The following is a 20,537-nucleotide window of genomic DNA, read 5'->3' on the forward strand; positions in this document are numbered from 1 at the left end:
CTTCCTGCTCCATTGTATAGTGGTCATTCACGTGCTCTCAGGTTCCATATAACAGAAACTGGAAAATGGAGCCTTCCTGTGTGGCCAGAATTTGGTCTGTCCATATTAACTATAACTGCTAATATGTCTGCCTAGTTATCAAAGTCTTAGTGCCTGAGTTTGAAGGCATCTTTGAAGCAATTTAATTTCTGTCTGCATTGAAAATACCTTAGATCAGTGCTTCTGAAAGTGTGGTCCTGGGACAAGGGTGGTGGTCAGCATCACGTGGGAGGGTGTTAGAAATGCAAATTCTTGGACCCCCTGTATCAGGAGTTGGGGAGTGGAGCCATGCAATCTGTGCTTTAATAAGCCCTCCAGGGAATTTTAATGCTTCTTGAACTTTAAGACTGCCTCAGACCCACAGTTCTCAACTCAACCATGGTCATTCATTGGGATGGCCTGGGGTGCTTGAAAAAGTACTGATCTCTGGGGCCACACCCAGGACACTCTGATTGAACTGCCCTGGGGTGTGGCCTGAGGCAATTATGGGAACCAGTGCCCTAGAAGGATTTTTGAGAAATACTTTTCCTCCCTGAAGTTTTCCATGAAAATAGATTCCATGTGGCTTCAGTGGCATTTCCTAACAACTCCTGGGCTATAGGAGTGAGGAAATTTCATGACTGTCCCACTTCGCTTTCCCCTTCAACTGGAAGCAACTAGCCGGCTTTCTAGAGAGTGTAGACAAAATAGAGATTTGGGAACTTAAAAATGGAGTCCTGATTCTGTCATAGACTCATCACGCGGCCTTGGGCAAGTCGATTAATTTCTCTTTGTCTTGAGTCTATAAAACGGGAGTAGTAACACTTGCCCACAGATGTTGCCAGCATTATCTAATTAATGAGCGGAGAATGTTTGGGAAATACAAAGTACTGTACAAATGCTAATCATTATGATGAATGCAGTGCATTTCGCAGATACAAAAGTGCTGTGTATATGCTCATAATTATTATAATTATTGCTAATACCAATAATATTGCTGCTAGTAATACATTTCCCCTGCCGTGGGAGCTCAGGATGTCCTTTGGGTTAACATTTTGCCCCGCATTGTCAGGAAGTCTTGAGAAGCAGCTGTTTAATGACCATCGCTCTGTACCTCCCCGCAAAGTGTCATTCATCAGGAGTGCAAATAGTCAAGTATGCAAACCGTCCTGGGGTCCACTTATGAAATGTCCCTGACTGTTGGGTCATCGCCAGATCATGTTGCAGAAGCTCTTCTTTAGGTTACGGAAGTGCCCAGAATATAGAGTTCAGCCATTCATTTTTGGTATTTTCATGAGAGGCATTTTTTCCCCCTTCTGCTGGTCTTTTATCTACAGTGCTTTTGCCATCTGCTTTCATACGGCTGTAAATGTGCTGCTGAGAATCCTAGTGTGTGTTGGTGAGTATAACTAGCTTCCAGTGCTGGCAATTCACAGATATTACCAGCAGCAGTTGGTGTTGAGAACAGGGCAAATATTTTTGCTGTGGTTTCATTTTGTTCAGTTTTAGCTTGGATTTTTTTTTATTTTTATTTTTTTTATTTTAATGTTTTTTTATGATGTTAGTCACCATACAGTTGATTTGGAGGAGGGGACATAAGAAAAGAGAATTGTGTCTCTTCATTTCTCAAGAAATAAATTGTACTAAGGATTACATGATTGCTTTGGGACAAGCAGATTGGAAAAAAAAAAAGCGCAAATCAATAGATGATGTTTAGTTAGCAATTAAAAAACCATTGAATAAGTTTTTTCTGACTCCTAATTCCTGATCATAAAGACACGGAAGTCTAAATTGCTTCAACTTTATCCACACTCTAGATTCCTGATTTATTAGTAGCAAATGGGAAAGAAGCTGACAAAATAAACTCATCCTATCCCAATTTAGAAAAAATACAGAGTTCCCAGATTGTGCCTACCATAGACCTCTATAGGCCTTCCGGTGACCACCATTTCAAAACCCTGATGGCGCTCTCCCTTCTTCCCTTGGTGAGGCCATCCATGAGAACTGAAATGTATTTGCTGAAAGGCTGGAACTGCATCGACTCGCTGGGTTTGTGCTGATCGCCTTATGCTGATCAGAAGCTCTGAGTGACAGAGATGTCTTAAATAAGTAAGAATGGGAAAACAAAATAATTAACACTTTATGTGGTTCCATGTCTCTGACCTACATCATTGCCCTTCTTTCTGAAGAACTTTCTAAAATTTCTTGTGAGACAAGCCTACTGACAACCAGTTCCCTCAGTTTTTGATTATTTGGGGAAGTATTTCTTTTTCACCGTCGAAGGAGAATTTTGCCGTATACAGTATTCTAGGTTAGTGGTTCTTTTCTCTCAACACATGACATTTTTTAACCTCCTCTCTTCTTGATGGCATGTTTTCTGAAGTCAGATGGAATTTTTTTTTTCTTTTTTTATTTAAACTGGGCTATTTTAATGTTTTTCATGATAGAATAAATAGTTCTCTTGATGACTGCAAATACGTCAGGCTGTTTGGTGGTATTCAGAACTACCACAGTAATGGCGGTTTTCCTGACTGGTGTGTAGTCTCCAATACTTATAAGGAGTTCCTTGTCTAAAACTGCTGTGAGATCAGCAGAACTGCATCTAGGCCCCATCGCTTTTAGGATTATGGTAAACTGGGCATATTTTCCCCAAATAAGTTTACTTCCTCATGTCCCAAGTCTCAACTCACATTCACTTCAAGGACAGTACCTTTGGTAATAACACCCAAAGTTGTTAACTTTTTAAGGGACCTCCACACTGTTTTCCACAGTGGTGTACCAACTTGCATTCCCACCAACAATGTAAGAGGGATCCCCTTTCTCCACATCCTCTCCAACATTTGTTGTTTCCTGCCTTGTCAATTTTTGCCATTCTAACTAGCATAAGGTGGTATCTCAGTGTGGTTTTGATTTGAATTTCCCTGATGGCTAATGATTATGAACATTTTTTTCATGTGTCTGTTAGCCATTTGTATGTCTTCATTGGAAAAGTGTCTGTTCATATCTTCTGCCCATTTTTTGATTTGATGTTTTGTTTCCCATGTATTGAGTTTGAGAAGTTCTTTGTAGATCTTGGATACTAATTTTTTATCTGTAATGTCATTTGCAAATATCTTCTCCCATTCCGTGGGCTGCCCCTTATAAAGTTAAAAATTGAGTTACCCTATGATCCAGCAATTGCACTACTGGGTATTTATCCCAGAGATACAGATGTAGTGAAGAGAAGGGCCATATGCACCCCAATGTTCATAGCAGCATTGTCCACAATAGCTAAATTGTGGAAGGAACTGAGATGCCCTTCAACAGATGACTGGATTAAGAAGATGTGGTCCATATATACAATGGAATATTACTCAGCCATCAGAAAGAATGATTTCACAACATTTGCAGCAACATGGACGGGACTGGAGGAGATAATGCTAAGCAAAATAAGTCAAGCAGAGAAAGACAATTATCATATGGTTTCACTCATTTATGGAACATAAGAAGTAGGAAGATAGGAGAAGGAAGGGGGGGTAAACAGAAGGGGGAATGAAGCATGAAAGACTATGGACTCTAGGAAACTAACTGAGGGCTTTAGAGGGGAGGGGGGTGGGGGATTGGGATAGGCCGGTGATGGGTATTAAGGAGGGCACTTATTGCATGGTGCACTGATGTTACATGCAAGTAATGAATCATGGAACTTTACATCAAAAACTAGGGATGTATTGTATGGTGACTAACATAACATAATAAAAAATTATTATAAAAAATAAAATAAATAAATAAATAAATAAATAAATAAATAAATAAAAACACATATCTTAAAAAAAAATCCAAACCCCAAAATAAATGATAACAACTGTAAAAAAAATAAAAAATAAAAAATAAAATAAAATAGCCTTAATAATGGAAAAAAAACCCAAAAAACAAAAAACAAAAAAACCCCAAAATACCCAAAGTTGTATATAGTGGGGATGAGGGATTCTTTTTTTACACCAAGTATTGGCAGGCAAAAGGTGGCTTTCAGTTCAGGCTGTGTTACATGGGTCTTTTTGAAACATAAGCCCATTGGCTTAATGAATCTTTCATCTTTAGGTGGTTTTTGAGTAAATCCATCTCCAACAAAGCAGGCTTTTAGTAACCATCCTCTTCCATGCTTTCTTCTGTCTCTTTCCTGTTTGAATAACCTTTAATACTTCTGTTTCTCCCTTGGCACAAACTTTGGGTAAAGGGACTTCCCATTTTCCCGCTTTCTCTTTTCATTTTCGTTTAATCATACTGGAAAGTTCTTTAGCTCGGGACAGTCCCTTCCTGGCCCGTAGACACGCAGGCATTGCTCCTTGTGGATTCTTTCCATCAGTCTTTTGTTTGGTGCTTCTCTTTTCATACATCTTGATTGTCTTTTTTGTTTGTATTTTCTCAGCATGGCGCTGTTTATGGTAGAGCTTAGCTTTCAGACCTGTCAGCTTTTTTGTCTTCTTTGAACATTCGTGAGCCTTTTGACCTTCTTTCTTTCTCTTTTCCTCATGGTAATTCAAACCGTAGCCATACCGCTTCCGGTGTAACTCAATATATTCGTTTTGTGGCATGGTGACGGCCATGGAGCCACCAGCTACAGCTCTCGGGGCACAAAGAAGTTCTCAATTTTCTAGAAGGCAGATCTGATTCTTTCTCTTGCTCCTCTATATGTAAGATGATACCCCACCCCTACCCCCACTAACTTCTTTCCAGATTTTCTCTTCGTCGTTGATTTTCTGCAGTTTCAATATGATGTGCTGAGGTGTAGTTTTTGGTCTTCTCTGGGCTCCCGTCTTGGTGTTCTCTGAACTTCTAGATCTGTGGTTTGGTGTCTGTCGTTAATTTTGGGAAAATCTCCATCATATATTCAAATATTCATATATTCAAATATTTCTCATGGTCTTTTTTCTTTCTTTTCCTTCTGGTATGCCCATTACGCGTATACCGCGCCTTTCATAGCCGCTCACAGTTCTTGGATATTATGTTCCTGTGGGGTTGATTTTTTCCTGTCATTTTCTTTTTCCATTTCAGTTTTGGAAATTTCTGTTGACATTTCTTTCAACTCACTGATTTTTCCTCAGCCATGTTCAGCCTAGTGATGAGCCCATCAATGGCATTCTTCTTTTCTGTTGTGGTGGTTTTGGGCTCTAGAATTTCCTTTTGATTCTTTCTTAGAGTTTCCACCTTTCTGCTTACATTGCCCATCTGTTCTTATGAGAACATTGTCCCCTTTGCCTTCAGAGCCCTTAGAATTTTGGCCGTCTGAAGTTCACAGTCTGATTATTCCAACATCTCTGCCATATCTGAGTCTGGTTCTGATGCTCACCATTTCTTCAACCCGTGTTTTATGTCTTTTTGTATGTGTTGTAATTTTTTGTTGAAAGCCATGCAGGATATACAGGGTGAAAGGAACTGAGGTAAATTGGTATTTTTGTGTAAGGTTTTATATTTATCTGGCTACGGGTTCAACAGTGTTTATAGTTTGCTGTAGCTGCAGGTGTCAGAGGCTACGACTTCTGCTCTCGTTTTTTTTCTACCCGATTGTCTTTGGGTTTCCCTAGAGACTTCTTAAATATCATCTGAGATGAGTAATTCTTTCAGTATACAAAACCCTTTTGATATGGAGGTAATTAACATGTGGGAGGAAGAGAAGCATTCTCTAGTCCTATGATTAAATCTCAGTGTTTCAGTGAGCCTGTGTGCCTGGACTGGGGGCTTTACAGTTGCACCTGTTTTATTTTGCTTTCCCCCCTTAAGTTGAGGTAGGAAGGCTGTCACAGACTACAGTTGGGTATTTCCTATTCCCCAGACTCTGTTAAAATAATTTCTCTTGGGATCAGAAGAACAGAATGCTCTGGGTGTGTTTTAAAAGGGCTACCTTTACTTCCCCGCTACTGAACACAAGAGGATTTTTCTCCGATCATCACTGAGAGAATCTGGTAGGGCTCCTGGAGGGGATATTTACAACTGTGTGTGTGGGCCTGTGGAAGACTGGAGCCCCTTGGAGTTTGTAACTCTCTACAGTGTCCACCCTGCTCCTGTGGTCATTCCTGGATCATGGTGCAAGTGCTCCTTTCTCACTACTCATTTCCACAAAGCTGTTTGCTGCGGGCTTCTGCTCCTGTAAGTTGCGACTGTCTGTCTGTATGTGATTCACCCGTCTGTCTCTTCAGTGTTGGGGACAGCACTTTGCTCCGTGGCCTCAGTTCTCTGCTGGATCTAAGAAGAGTTGTTGATTTTCAGTTTGCTCAGCATTTTTCTTGTGGGATGGGAGTAATGACTTCCCTCTCATGCCAGACTGGAAACTAGAAGTTCTGTTTAATCCAATAATTATCACTTAACAAATTCAGTCTGTGTAGTCCATCAGGCAGAAAAATAATCGTGTGGGCACTTAGTGTTGAAACGATGTGAAATGGAGTATACATTAACTTATAGCTACAACTATTGGTTACAAACTGCCTTTTTTTTAAGAGAAAAAGAAGAAAATCCTATCAGGGTGGGAGGAGGTGGGTCAGAGAAGAGGAGTGGGTATACAATCAATTCTGCCTATTATTCATGGGGAAAGAATAATCAGCAAATTCATTATAAATCCTTATGTTTATATAGGAAAGTCTTATTTATGAAGTACCAGCAGTGTTCCACATGAATGAATTTGTCATATAACTGAGCTATCATCCTTTAAATTGAACTTAAAACATTACAATCCTTTTTGATAGAGTTCTTTTTCTAAAATATATTATTGTTCTGTCTTATTGAGCAAAGCACAGAGAATATCATTTATCTTATTTTGTTACTTGGGTCATTATTGTAAACATCAGTCACAGAGCAACTCTGTTGTCATTCAGAGCAGCTCTCAAGGGCTCTGGAGGTGACTGGGGTCATTTGCACCTGACCACACTACCTGTCCTGCTTCCCGATGCTTCTCTTTACCTCCCCTTTTCACCAATTACTTTTAAAGCCCCCAGCTCATCTACTCGATCTAGAATAAAATTAAATATATTTTATTGATATAAAATCTGTCTATTTTTCTACTAAAATCATCTCACTCATCGCTTCCTGGTGCACACACAACAGTTGGAAAAACACTGCTCTATAGGACAGGGAGAATTGAAAATCAGCAGGGGAACTTGAATTTATGTTTGTTTAATTACTAAGCAGATTATATGTACAAAAGTAAGTTAGAGGCTCTGGCCTATAGGCTAAAAAATAAATAAATGGATGAAATGTCAGCTATATTATGGAGTATTATGGAGAAATATAAACCATAGCATGGGGTAGGAGGGCTGGAGGGAGTCATAGAAAACGTTTTTGTTAAGATATTTTGAGTAGAGACCTGAAGGAAGTAAAAAAAAAAAAAAAAGAGTGAGAGAGAGAGAGATGAAACCGCTGGGCTAGTGTGGAGTAGGGAGGTAGAACTTCATGTACAAAGGCCCTGAGGCTGGAGTTCACGTTTGGGATCAGAAAAATAAGAGGCAAATATGACTTGGGCAAAGTGAGGGAGGGAGGTATAAGGAGATGAGAACTGAGAGGTTGTGGGAGGCTAGATAATTGAATTAGTCAGCTATTACCATGGAAGTGCCGCAGATATAACTCAGAGCACACGACAATAGCATTTCTCCCCTCACTTTTGAATTTGTGGTTTGGCTGTGTTGGCTGTAGACTGTAAATTGGGCCAGGCCTCTTCAACAGAGGTTCATCTGGGACCCAGGGTGAAGAATCAGAACCTATCTCCTACCCCCAAATCTGTTCTCCAGAGTACAAGAAGAAAAACTAATCACCCATGCACTTTGCAAGACTCAAGCCTGCTCGCATCCTGTCTGCTAACATCCCCGAAGTCAAAGCAAGTAATAGGGCCAAGTCCAAAGTTGACAGGCGGGAAGATCCACCCTGCCCACAGTGGGAGAGGAAAAGAGTAAAGAACTATGCCCAGTAACTGAATCTAACACAATTAGGGAGGGTCCGTAGACCACTAAAAGTCTTTAACCTTTAGTCTTTATGTGAAGGGAAGTCACTAAAGAACACTGAGCCAGGGATTGACTTGTTTTTTCAATGAGTAACTCTGATAACATGGGGAGAATAGATGTAAGGGTCCAGCGGTTATCAGAATAGTGGAGAGACTGTTAACCATGTTGCAGATGAGAGATGATGGCAGCTTTGGCCGTCAGGTGGAAGTGGGCATGGTTGGAATAGTCATTTTCTGAGTCTGTTTCACAGGTGAAGCCATCAGGACGGGCTGGTGGATTGAGTTTTGGGTGAGAGAGAGGGCTAGTGGTCAAGGACTCCAGGTCTTTTAGTTAGAGGACCTGGAACCATGTGCAGGAAGACTGGCCAGAGAACAAGTTTGAGAGTTGGGAGTGGAGAATCAGGTGATCTGTTTTGAACATGAAGATTTGAGATGTCCAGTAGGCTTTCAAGTAGAGATGCCAAGCTGGCAATTGCCTATATGAACCTAGGGCTTGGGAAAAAGGTCCAGGCTGGCGATGGGGTTAAATAAAAGTTTGGAATAGACTTAGACCTGTATTTATCTTGGATGTTGAAAATAATATTTCACGCAGAGTCAGACTCTGTTATATAATCTCTTGTGGGCGGGAGTCTAAATCCTCTCCTTATCTACTGGCTTTTCTCCCAAAACATAACACGCCCAAGCCCTCTGCTCCCTCTCCTGCTTTTTCTCTGTCCCTTTCTTTCATTCTTAATTGACATTTTTGAATAGTAATTTACTCCCTCATTTCTATTCATTCCTTAATCAGCTGGAATCTGTATTCTGTACTGCTACAGCTATTAAAAAACGGCTCTGACCTAAGCCTCCAAACTCTGCGCAAATCCAGAGTGCACTCTAGAGTGCTTCTTTCATTGCTGCATTCAAATTGTTGCGCCCCACCTCTCCCCTTCCTGAAACCCCACGCTCTGGCTTCTGCAGCGCTTCCTCCTCACCTGGTTTTCCTTGTGCTGCTCTGGCTGCCACGGCTTTGTCTCCTGTGCTCTCTTTCCCTCCTGTGCTTGCCCCTGTAACACGGGTTCTGCCCATGACCCAAGCTGTTAGCTTTCTCCATGGGAAACCTCATCTCTTTCCCGAATTTTCACTGTTGTTAATGTGTCGGGGCTACCCAAGTGGTCGTCTCTGACTCTGATGCCTTATTTGAATGTAATCAAATTATTTCCCTCTACATATAGCTTCCATCCAAGTCAATGTCCAGTAGGGACCTCAATCTCAGCATATCCAAAAGGAAACATCCTCTGGTGATTGGAAAGGTAGAAACCATCACTCTTCCTGTAAGCTCTAGTGACTCAGAGCTTCCTATAGATATCATACTCCCTTGTCCCCATGCCAACACCCATTCACCTCTGAACTGCCATGTGATGTTCCCACAGGAGTATGTCTTCTAAACCATCCTTTCCTCTGTTTTTATTTTTTTATTTTTTTTTTAAGATTTTATTTATTTATTTGACAGAGATAGAGACAGCCAGCGAGAGAGGGAACACAAGCAGGGGGAGTGGGAGAGGAAGAAGCAGGCTCATAGCGGAGGAGCCTGATGTGGGGCTCGATCCCAGAACACTGGGATCACGCCCTGAGCTGAAGGCAGACGCTTAACCGCTGTGCCACCCAGGCGCCCCTCCTCTGTTTTTAGTGACTCTGCTTTAAGAAATCAGATTCAGGGGCGCCTGGGTGGCGCAGTCATTAAGCATCTGCCTTTGGCTCAGGGCGTGATCCCAGTGTTCTGGGATCGAGCCCCACATCAGGCTCCTCCACTAGGAGCCTGCTTCTTCCTCTCCCACTCCCCCTGCTTGTGTTCCCTCTCTGCTGGCTGTCCCTGTCAAATAAATAAATAAAATCTTAAAAAAAAAAAAAAAGACATCTGATTCAAATAGCAAGTCCTCTGAAAAGGCTCCTCTGAGTTCATAACCAGGATACGGTGGTCCTTCTCAGGACCCCGCCAACACCCTATTCACATGCCTCATTAGATGTCGACATTACGTGCACATCTTTTTGTTCAGCTTTCAAAATCGGACTTCTCCAGGGAAGGAGGCTGTATTCATCAGTGTGCTTCAAGTACCGACATCAGTACTCAGCACTTGGTAGGATCTCAATAAACGTTTTTCAATTTAACAGAAATGACATTTGGATCAATGAATCCAACTAAAAATGAGCAAGGCCCGGGTATAGCCACGGACCCATAGTCTTCTAGACCTCATAGCTTCACCTGTGGGATTCGTAGTAACTTTGGTCTATTCACAAGCTTTTTCTCCGTGCCCACTATACACACATAATGAGAGTGTGCTTGTGACTGTAGGCAAAAGCACTAGGTGATTTACATGGATTCTGACATCTCCTCAGAAAGAGAAAGTAGCCCAATCATCCCCAGCTAGATGATGAGTGTGCCTCATGTTATTTCCAGGCAATGCAAGGTTTTATTTTTGTCGTGCGCCAAATGGACTTGGTGTCAGGCAGTCAAACGTCTGGCAATCTGCCTAGCTGAAGAGATAACGTGAGTCGTGAATAGAACATTATTGTGTGATAATGATTTCCAGCAGCTATTGAAGATAAATTCCAATGCAAAGTAGAAAGCTTTCTTTCCAGGGGAGAAGATATCAATCCTGTGGCCACTGTAAATAAAGTGAGAATCACAGGTGTAGAGAGAAGTCCCATCCGGTCATTGCCATCGAGTTCTGACTAAGAGAAGGACCTGCCTTCTGAAGCCAAATGAAAGACCAACTTGCCTATGAGCAGTTCGATGTTCCCCTGATGCTGTTACTTTCGTCTAGGGGTGTGTCATGGGAATGAGATGCAGCATGGGAGCACAGGTTCCGTCATCCTGTTGGGAATACAGTTCCTACATGTGAAATCAAACAAAGGCCTCTGTGGACCCGCCATGGTTTAGCCCAGTATAGTCCCTAGGATCTTGCTTGGTTCTTGGAGAGAAGCCGTTTCATGAGTCAGACATAGGTTAGGAGCCAAGATTACTGAATTGTTTTATAGACTTAATGGTTGGTTAAAACAGCGGTCTCTGTTTCTTTATCTACAGTTTGAGATTGAGGTTGTGATTATTCTTCATTAGCTTTTGAAGAACTGATCATTAGAGCCTTTCTAGGTCATAGACTATTCAATCTAGGAAGGACCTTAAGGATCATCTCATTTAATCCTTTTATTTTTTCAACCAGGAAATGATGACCCAGAGATGAGTAACATTACAAAGGACATAGTTAACTTGGCTATTTTATTTTATTTTATTATTTTTTTCTGGTGAAGCATTATCGGAACATATGACTCTTTTTAACCTTACTAGAATTCTGGTGATTGTAGAGGATGTTTTCTTTGGGATAGCACTAATTCACTCAAGAATGAGAAAATTTTCATGGAAACCTTTCAAATACTTAAGGGTCAGGAGGAGTGCTGACTCCCTCTGGCTTCGGAGGCTAGATGGTATATTGTTATATTTCTTCCCTGGATAAATGCACACTGTCTACCTGGTGCCTTAATCTCGCCCCGAGATCAGCTACCAGTAGGTGCTACATTTTGCATCTCCAAGATCTCTGGAGGGTCCCGAACCTGAAGGTCACTAACTTGAAGATCTATACCAGGTGGGTTTGTGCACCTCACACATCAGTGAAGAACATTTGCAGGGTAAATGTGGCTGGAGATCTGTGGCTGGAAGGTCAGCCAGTGAAAAGCTTGCTCAAGTGGTGATGGGACAATGGCAAGTGGGTTTACAATAAATCCAGATAAAACGCAGGAGGCCATTTTGATTACCCCTCAGCAATAGCTGTATAAGAACTCCCATCCTGTTGTTAATCTCTTGACACCAGTTGGGAATAGCAGTTAGAAGGTTGGGAGTTTAGGGGCAGGGGAACCAGGAGAGACTCACAGGCTCTTTGTCTCTCCTCATGATCTCAGAGATGTACCCCTACTGATCCTCAGTGGATTGTGTCCCATGTTTATTGCCAACGGATGGGGGCCTTGATGAAGCCTTTTGTACATTCAGGTTTTAGCCTAGTTGCTAAGTCCCTGTGTTCACCAGAAGACGTTACTACTACTGTGGACAGAGTATCTATCTTAATCTATCTCTCTATCTCTCTACCTATTTATCCCCAAGTTATAAACACTTTTATAAAAACATTTCTGTTTTTCATTAAAGAAAAATATCTATTGTTGTTGTTAGTTTTGTGTTAATTTGCTTTTGGAGAACGGAGAGCAGTGTGGATAGAGAGAAATTGGAAATGTCTCTTTCTAACAGACCTCAACGAACGTGATATTGCAGCTTTCTTATGTGTGCGTTTGAACCGGTTAGGAAGCCATATTTATGATTACACCATCCCAAAGTGAGTTCCTCTTTTCTGTATTTCCGCAGCTCTTACTGTCTGTACCAGTCATTTGGCAGTTAATTATATACTGCCTTGTGGCATTATAATTTAACTTCTTACATATTTATATTATTGTGTAAGTGGACTCAGATCCTTGAGGGAGAGAATTGAGTATTATGCTTCTTTGTTTCCTCTCTTACACCTAACAGAATGCTATGTGCACAGTCTGCTGTCAAACAATATTTCCTGAATAATCCACCACACGCAGTTTCTTAATGCCTCTGCATAATGGTCCCAGAGAGAATGTTGCATAAAAAGAGACAATATTCTTCCTAGTATTAAAATATTTGGTGAAATGCTACAATAGCGATGTTTCAAAGGTCTGCAGATTAAATGGCTGGGGGAGTGCACATTAGCTGTCGGTGTGTGTGAGGCCACGCACATGTGGAACAATTTTGTGTGCATGTGTTGGGGAGTCTGTTCCTTTCATCTCTGATTTGGGGAACTTTAATCAATCCCTTTGATTAAGGATGGAGAACACTGGCCGCGTAATAGATGCCTTGCTATGGATGGCAAGGCAGTGATGCCTCAACTGGAAAATCATTAACTCCCAGATTTCAGCGTGTCTATCACCTACCAGCAGTGGCAAATCTGCTTTATCAGCCAAGAATTCCCTTATCTCTCAGTGACTGTGGGCCATGTGCTGCTGCTTTCTGTAGATGGGAGATAGAACTGCATCATTACCCGGAGGTGACAAGGATATAATTTACAGGCTCAATCAGTTCTAGTTACCATGTAATTACAGAGTTATTACATGGTCATTTGTTCGTGATGGACACCAGTGATCTCTTATCCTGTTCTACTGTGGTCTGTTTCTTGTCTTATGCAACCAACTATGTTTAGTCTCGTCTGCATGGAGTGTTAAATGGTGTAGTGGGGAGGAAGGACAGAAGCGATTTGGGATAAGATGTTGATTATGCTGAGATGCTATTTGTTCTTCTCAATTGGCCTGGTGATAATAACAGCATCCTGTGGCTTTCCTCCCCTAGGCTCCAAGTTCACATTTTCTCCACAAGGGAGGATGGGGACAATATTGTACTTGGCAGCATGGGGGAAATTGGGTGTAAGGAATATTCTGACCCATATCACCCAGCAATGAGATGGGAATATCAACCTTAAGACTATGGCCCTGCCTCTTGTAATTTGAAGCTCACGGTAATGCCGTGCCTATTGGATGAAGTGTTCCTTCTCGTGATATAAAGCAGAGGAAGCATTTAAGTGTGTAATTCAGTATCATAGAGAAATCATGAGAAGTTTCAGTAACCTGCCCAGTGTCACCTGGTATGTCTGGAACTCAACTGACAAAGCTTGGTTCCTTCCATTCTAATACATTTAAATGGATTTCTCCCATTTGAAGGCAACATTCTTTTATTTTTTATTTTATTTTTTTTAAAGATTTTATTTATTTATTCGACAGAGATAGAGACAGCCAGCGAGAGAGGGAACACAAGCAGGGGGAGTGGGAGAGGAAGAAGCAGGCTCATAGCGGAGGAGCCCGATGTGGGGCTCGATCCCACAACACCGGGATCACACCCTGAGCCGAAGGCAGACACTTAACCGCTGTGCCACCCAGGTGCCCCTGAAGGCAACATTCTTTTAAAACTGCAAGTACTAGATGGGGTGTGAAGAAATTTGAATATTACCACATTTTGCTTGAGTGGCTTATGATAAATTCTTTAACCCTGTATTTTTATTATTTATTAATCGATGTGTGTGATACCACTTCATTTTCTGAGTGTGTATAACGTGTGGATTCCTAATTTGGGGGAAATTGGGCTGAAGGGGGTATTTCTGTCACCTTTCAAAAGTGTGATGGCTGTGCCATGATGTGGGCGGTATACTAGAGTCAGCCTCGTAATGCAGGCCATCTGGGTTCTGGTATCTGTTTTTCCACTAAACCGTGTGATTCCGAGTCTGCTACCCTGCCTGCCAAGGCCTCAGCTGGCTTTTCTGAATGATGGTCAGGTGGACCAGACAACCATGGAGGTCTTTTCCAGCTCTGACATTTGCCTGTGACTCCATGATCGGAGGTTGGCCCGAGGTGAGTCTGAGAGCAGTTGGCCTTGTTTGGGCGCAAGGTCACAGGAAGATAATATTCAGTGTCGTTACCAGAAAAGCTTCTCCCCACATGGGAGCCAGAAAGGTTCTGACGTGCACGTCACATTTCAGTTGATGGAATGCTGGGCATCGTAAACGCTCTCTCTCACTTCTCTCCACTTAAAACACCTTGCTGATTTAATTAAAATACTTTTTTTTCTTTTGAATGGCTTAAAAGCAGCCCTAATTATAATGTAACTGTTATGTAACTAATATGTGCAGGTAATATTGTGATTATATATAGACAGCCATATGCTACCATGCAGCCATTTCCATGCTGTTAAACTGCTCATGCGGATAACTCTATGTCCGTGCACAAAGTAATTGCACCAAACTAATTTGTGTTTGCAAACAGATCCCAAATTAACTATGTAAATAGGCAGATCTGCAAACAAAATATTATAATGTGCATGTGTGCACACGCACGGGGCGGAGCAGAAGCGATTTTCTACCTGCGTGAATGATGGTGTCAGGGAAGAACTGGAGCTAGCTTGTGGCATGTGTGGTCTGCTTGGATTCCAGGTTCCCTTGATTTCCTGTCCTGCAGTAGTAATTCTGAGTCACTCCCCTCAAATGTGGATGACTGAAGGCAATGTGAAATTGTTTTCATTACGTGTGAAGGGTTATTTTGATCCCTCTACCTTTCTTGACCTCGCCTACTATCCTCGTGCGTTCCCTTGGCCTACGACACTTCCAAGATGGCTGTCTCTAGCTCGGTGTTCAATATGGAGTGAAGATTTTCTCCCTGTGAGGAGAGGAGAGTTGGCTGTGTGTGTTGGCGACTGTTATTGCCCCGAGGACTGTGTGGTATTTTGAGTGAAACAGGGCTATTTGAATTCTGGCTCCACCTTGGGTCACCTCACTTTCCTGAGTCTTGGTTTTCTTAACTGTCAAAGGAAGGTGTGATATTAGGACTTGCCCCGTAGGGCTGTTTAAACGAGTGAGTGAGTGTATGTGTGTAGTGTTTAGCATAGGGCTGGCTTGTGATCAGGGTTCAGTCAGTGCTTGCTGCTGCTGTGGCCATGCTTGGTGCCACCATGGCCATCCCTGGCCACTCCAGCGCAACTTCCTGTGGGCCCTGTGAGCACAGTTGAGACTAATTTCAGGCAGGTTGCCAGCATGGGATATCGGCTCCAAAGGAAGCTCACCAAGTTAGTGAGGGTTCTCTAAGGAAACAGAACCAATAGGACATACAGAGATATATAAGATACAGTTTAGTCTAGGAAATGGCTCATGAGATTACAGAGGCTGGAGTATGCCAAGATATGCTAGCCACCAGCTGGAGAGCCAGGGAAGCTGGTATAATTGAGACCAAGTCTGAAGGCCCGAGAACCAGGAGCTCCATGTCTGAGGGAAGGAGAAGAGGTTCAAGAAGAGAGAAAGGGATTTCAGCCCTTCTTCTGCCTTGGAATGGACGGTGCCTGGCTGAGTGATGAGGAGGGATGCTCTTTCCTCAGCCTACCCATTCAAGTGCTGCTCTCTTCCAGAACCATCCTCACTGACACACCCAACAATGATACTTTGCCAGCTCTCTGGGCCCCCTTTAGCCCACTCTAGGTGACACGTAAAATTCACCATCACACCCACTTTGACCAGGCAAGGTGGGCCCTAAAAGGAGGTCAAATGTGTATATCTTTTCTGTGTTCTCTGCACCCCCCTCCCCTCACTGCTCAGCGTCTCCTCCTCCGTGCAGCATGAGGGAGCTCCTCCATAGCCGCGCTACACCCTGGCAGACCGTCCTGCCCTTCGCTTCTCTGACATGCTTCTTGTTTTCAAAACCTTACCCTCTTGAGGCCCATTGTCAAGACTTGCCCTGTCCCTGGGTGGTTATTTTGAGCAAGGGCCTTCGGAGGGACGGTACTGTCGCGATGCTGGTCTCCTTGCTCCCCGTGCTGGCTGCTGCCTCTGCCTGGGACGCTCTTCCCACAGAGACCACCCCCCCTCCAGGCTTCTGGCCCTCAGCTCTTTCAGGTCTTCAATCAAACCTCACCTTCCCCAGCAGGCCCACCCCTACCTATGGCAGAGCAGCCTGCCCCGACCCCCTCCACCCTGCTCCCTCACCCCGCCTCCTGGATCTCCCTTTTTGTTAACCTGCCCTCGTCTTTCCTTTTTCATAGCTATCATCACCTTCTACTATTTTATGCCATTTTACCTATTTATTTTGTTTGCTGTCTGTTTCTCCCTGCTTGCTTATAAGCTCCTTGAAAGTGGGGTCTTTGTTTTGTTCATAAACGTTGGTCAAATTCTCAGTCTGTGCATGACTCTAGGAAGGTCCCTCCTAAGTAATCACAGATTCCTGTCTATATTCCTCTATTTGTTATCCTTGAATCCAGGTGGACTGAAGTGAGAAGGACCTGAGGCCAGGGGATGTGGAGCAGAGAAGCCTTACCAGAGGCTGTCAGAGGAAATAGAACTGAGGGAGCACATAGAGCTATCAGCCATGTGGGCAGGGAGCCCCAAAGGGGGCCTGAACCGAAGGGAGCAGAGGCACACATCAGCCTCAGGGGCGTGGGGAGCAGAGCACAAGTCCGTGGCAGGAGTTGGGGGTGCAGAGGCATGCGTCAAGGTGGGAGTGGGGAGAGCAGAGGCACACATCAAGGCAGGGGTGAGGGGGGGCGGAGGCACACATCAGCAGTCAAAGAGGGGAGAAGCACCAGCCGTACAAATCAGTCATGCCCCCATGCTGTGCATGTGACCGAGTGAATCACTTGATCGGTCTGCAGCTTAGTTTTCTCATCTGGAAATGACAAACATATCTGCCATATTTACCTTATAGGGTTTTTTTGGTGAGGATCCGTTAAGGCAGCCACGAGACTGTAATCTCATAGATATGTCACGATTCCAATGTGAGGGGTTTCTTATTATTTCTGCATCTCAGTTTACCAGTCTGAGAAATGGGCGATTAAGTAGAATGGAGACTGAAGGACTGTCTGTCCCTATTATTACTTATGTATTACTTTCATGAGCTAGCCTATATAGGGCACAGAGGTGAGACGGACTAGTGTCACAGACCCGGGGCACACTAGACACTTCCAAAGACTCGACTCACAGGAAGGACTAACGGGAGTTACATGTACCAGGGAGCGGACAAGTTTGCGAGACGCTTTTTGGTAGAAGAGCTTTTGCCTTCCTTAGCACCCCTGGGGTCATTTCTTGTTTCATATTAACCTAAGATTAGCAATGCCCCCATGGCACAAAACATTGGGGATACTGATCAAAAATGAATAATTGGTCCTGGGGTCCTGGACATCACCCCTTTCTCTCTGAAACCTTTTTATATTGAGGTGGCTTGTCTATCCCCTCTCTCTCCAACCTGCAGTGCAGGGAGTAAGGAGTGGTTGGCAGTCCATTATAAATCTCTTTAGCCATTAAAATATGAGAACGAAGTGTCCTATACTCTCATCTTCCTCAGCCTGTTGCGGAATCTTTTCTTCTGCCAACAGGTGATCTCATTAACCTGTTCAGGTCTTGAGAGAAGGAAACAGATTTAACTTCAGATTTTGATTCAGAAATCAGCTCACCATTTGCCAGCTATATGCCCATAAGCATGTCACTGGAGCACCCAGTTTCCTTACTGGTATAGAAAGAGGTAATGGCTAGTCCCCTGGTTGTGGCCAAGACTAAGTTCATGTAAGTGGAAGTATGTGACACAATTCTTGGCATATAGTAGGCATCCCACAGTGTTAGTCTTGTCCTGCTGTTCATAAAATAAAGAAGCTGGAAGCTTCCATATCCAATATTGAAGAAGAAAAGGGGTTCATTTATTTAGATTGGAGGGGATTCATTTATTTAGTTACATGTATCTGGATTGGAGCCTTTCTTTGTTTAAAATGTACATTTCGGGGGACCTGGGTGGCTCAGTTGGTTAAGCATCTGCCTTTGGCTCAGGTCACGATCCCAGGACCTTGGGATCGAACCCCTTCTTGTGGGGCTCCCTGCTCAGCAGGGAGTCTGCTTCTCTCTCTCCCTCTGCCCCTCCCCCATGGTATTTCTCAAAAAAATAAATAAAATCTTGAAAAATAAAATGTACATTTCAGCCTACATCTTGTTTTTGCTCTTGTTTTTGTATGTGTGTGTTACGGTGTTTTTTTTTTATTTGAGGAAATCATTTTTTGTTTTGTTGCTGTTTAATTTGCAAGGCAGGCAATGGGAGAGAAAGACATACAGAGTATCCAGGTATAGCTGAAGACGAGAATGTGGAAATGCAGGATAGTCACAAGACTCAGTCTAAAGTGCTGAAAGAAAAGGGCTTTAGTTCTTCAAATCTTCTCAAATGTATTCAGAATAACCTTAAGCATATTTAGACAGTCATACATTTTATTTTTGTCTCTGGGCATTAATGTGCTGACTTGTGGGATTATTAAACTATAATTCCCCAAGATATATTTCTGTCACTCAGTGGGTATGAATGTGCAATCATTAGCAAACCCAAGATTTAGGATTCTTGCTTCTCCGTGTTAAATGGGAGTAGAAAAAAGGAACATGACTGATATCGGAAGCTGGGCAAATACCCACCACTGTTCCTGAATCATTGGAAAATTCTGAGTGATAGTGGAAAGACTGGAATTTAGAGCCAGAAGACACGAGGACCCATTCTGACACTGCCATTTATCAGCAGTGTGACTTTAGGCAAGTCAGCAAACCACTTTGAGGCTTAGTTTCCTCATCTGTAAAATGAGGAGAATATGTGTCTTGTTGTCATGATCAGGTAAGTTGCATGTATTAGCAGATTGTTAAATTGTAAAACACTAACTACATTTATAATATTTGTTATTGGTTGCCCTGAGCTATTACTCCGTTTTCCAATTTGGGGAATGAGTACCAGGATCATAACCTAATTATTAGGTGTCTGCCTGTATCTACCATGTTTATTGTCATACACTGTTTTAAATGCTGGTGAGTGTCAGGTCACTCTCAATACCATCTCTCTCTTACACTTCAAATCGCAAGTTAGGTAAGCATCTACATGTTTGACTCTAGAACCAAAATGAAGAAATCATTTGGTGTCAGAATTTAGACGGGCTTCTTTCCTATATACCAGCAATGAACAAGTGGATACTATTTACATTAGTATCCCCCCAAATGAAATACTTGGGTATAAATCTGACAAAATATGTATAAGATCTTTATGAGGCAAACTACAAAACTCTGATGACCAACAGCCCCCCCCACAAAAAAACTTAAATAAATGGAGATACATTCCATGTTCATGGATAGGAAGACACTATTGACAAGATGTCAGTCCTTCCCAACTTGATCTATAGATTCAGTACATTCCCAGTCAAAATCCCAGCAAGTTATTTTGTAGATATCAATGAAAAGATTCTAGAATTTATATGGAGAAGTAAAAGAAGAGTGGATGCAATATCAAAAAAAAAAAAAAAAAAAAAGAACAAAGTTGAGGATTGACGCTACCTGACTTCAATACTTATTATAAAGCTACAGTCATCAAGACAGTGTGGTATTGACAAAAGACAGGAAAAATAGATCAATGGAAAGAGTAGGATTGGGGCGCCTGGGTGGCTCAGTCTTTAAGCATCTGCCTTTGGCTCAGGGCGTGATCCCGGCGTTCTGGGATCAAGCCCCACATCAGGCTCCTCCACTGGAAGCCTGCTTCTCCCTCTCCCACTCCCCCTGCTTGTGTTCCCTCTCTTGCTGGCTGTCTCTATCTCTGTCAAATAAATAAATACAATCTTTAAAAAAAAAAAAGAGGATTTAGAGGTTATGTTTTACTTTGATCCTAGATGTTAAATAGCATGCCCCCTTTCCTTGTTTTGTTGGAAGGAGCCATGGCCTCTGCATTAGCTGAGGGGAACAGCTACATTTCTAACACAAATATGACCACTGTAGCTGGAAATGCCCAAGAGAGATTTATACTTCCTACTGGTCAATCACTTCGCTACAGGGGCTCCAGATGTGTTTCTTCCTGCTGAAGAAGAACTCTTTAAACAAATAAAAACTGCATTGGATCTCCAGAGGGACAGGGTCCACATGTTTACCTTATATTCCCAGCACTAGGACTTTGTCAGGCATATAGGACTTTGCCTGGCATACAGTTGATG

At 42.7% G+C, this 20,537-nt stretch overlaps 1 protein-coding gene and 1 pseudogene across 6 annotated transcripts in view; one reads left to right on the forward strand and one right to left on the reverse strand.

Annotated features, from left to right (window-relative positions):
• LOC123001383 (ribosome biogenesis protein NSA2 homolog) overlaps positions 1 to 4,589 on the reverse strand; it is a 92,276-nt pseudogene extending 87,687 nt beyond the window's left edge.
• NTM (neurotrimin) overlaps positions 1 to 20,537 on the forward strand; it is a 927,363-nt gene that overhangs the window by 644,002 nt on the left and 262,824 nt on the right. The gene's annotated exons all lie outside the window — the stretch shown is intronic.

The sequence above is a fragment of the Ursus arctos genome, unplaced genomic scaffold (assembly GCF_023065955.2).
Source record: "Ursus arctos isolate Adak ecotype North America unplaced genomic scaffold, UrsArc2.0 scaffold_22, whole genome shotgun sequence".
Classification (NCBI taxonomy): Eukaryota; Metazoa; Chordata; class Mammalia; order Carnivora; family Ursidae; genus Ursus; species Ursus arctos.